The sequence below is a fragment of the Hoplias malabaricus genome, chromosome 2 (assembly GCF_029633855.1).
Source record: "Hoplias malabaricus isolate fHopMal1 chromosome 2, fHopMal1.hap1, whole genome shotgun sequence".
In the NCBI taxonomy this organism is placed as follows: domain Eukaryota; kingdom Metazoa; phylum Chordata; class Actinopteri; order Characiformes; family Erythrinidae; genus Hoplias; species Hoplias malabaricus.
This window is the reverse complement of record NC_089801.1, coordinates 65,154,815-65,155,195: the sequence shown is the minus strand read 5'-3', so window position 1 is coordinate 65,155,195 and position 381 is coordinate 65,154,815.

Sequence of the window (381 nt, the reverse complement as noted above, 5' to 3'; positions counted from 1 at the left end):
CGCGCTCCGCACACCTGAGCGCACGTGCCCAAAGGAGGTACGAGATTTAGGTCCGTTGGCGCCCCCTGCTGCCGCCCACCGTCGGCTACAGGCACAAGACAATAATATCACTCACATTCCTTCACTCTCTCAGTCTCTCACGTATGATTTCACTCACTCATTCAGCACTTGGGGTTTCAGTATTGTTCTTGAAGCTGAAAGCAATCAAATTCTCACGGCCATGTTCCAGTAGCTAGAGTGAAGCCTGGTAAGAACAGAGGCTGGAAACTGGGGGGAAAGCTAAGCTGTGTATCTTCTTTGCGTTGTCTTGTTTTTTTTTTTTTTTTTTTTTTTTTTTTTTTGTGTGTGTGTGTGTGTGAAGGGCTTGGGGAGGGGATTAGT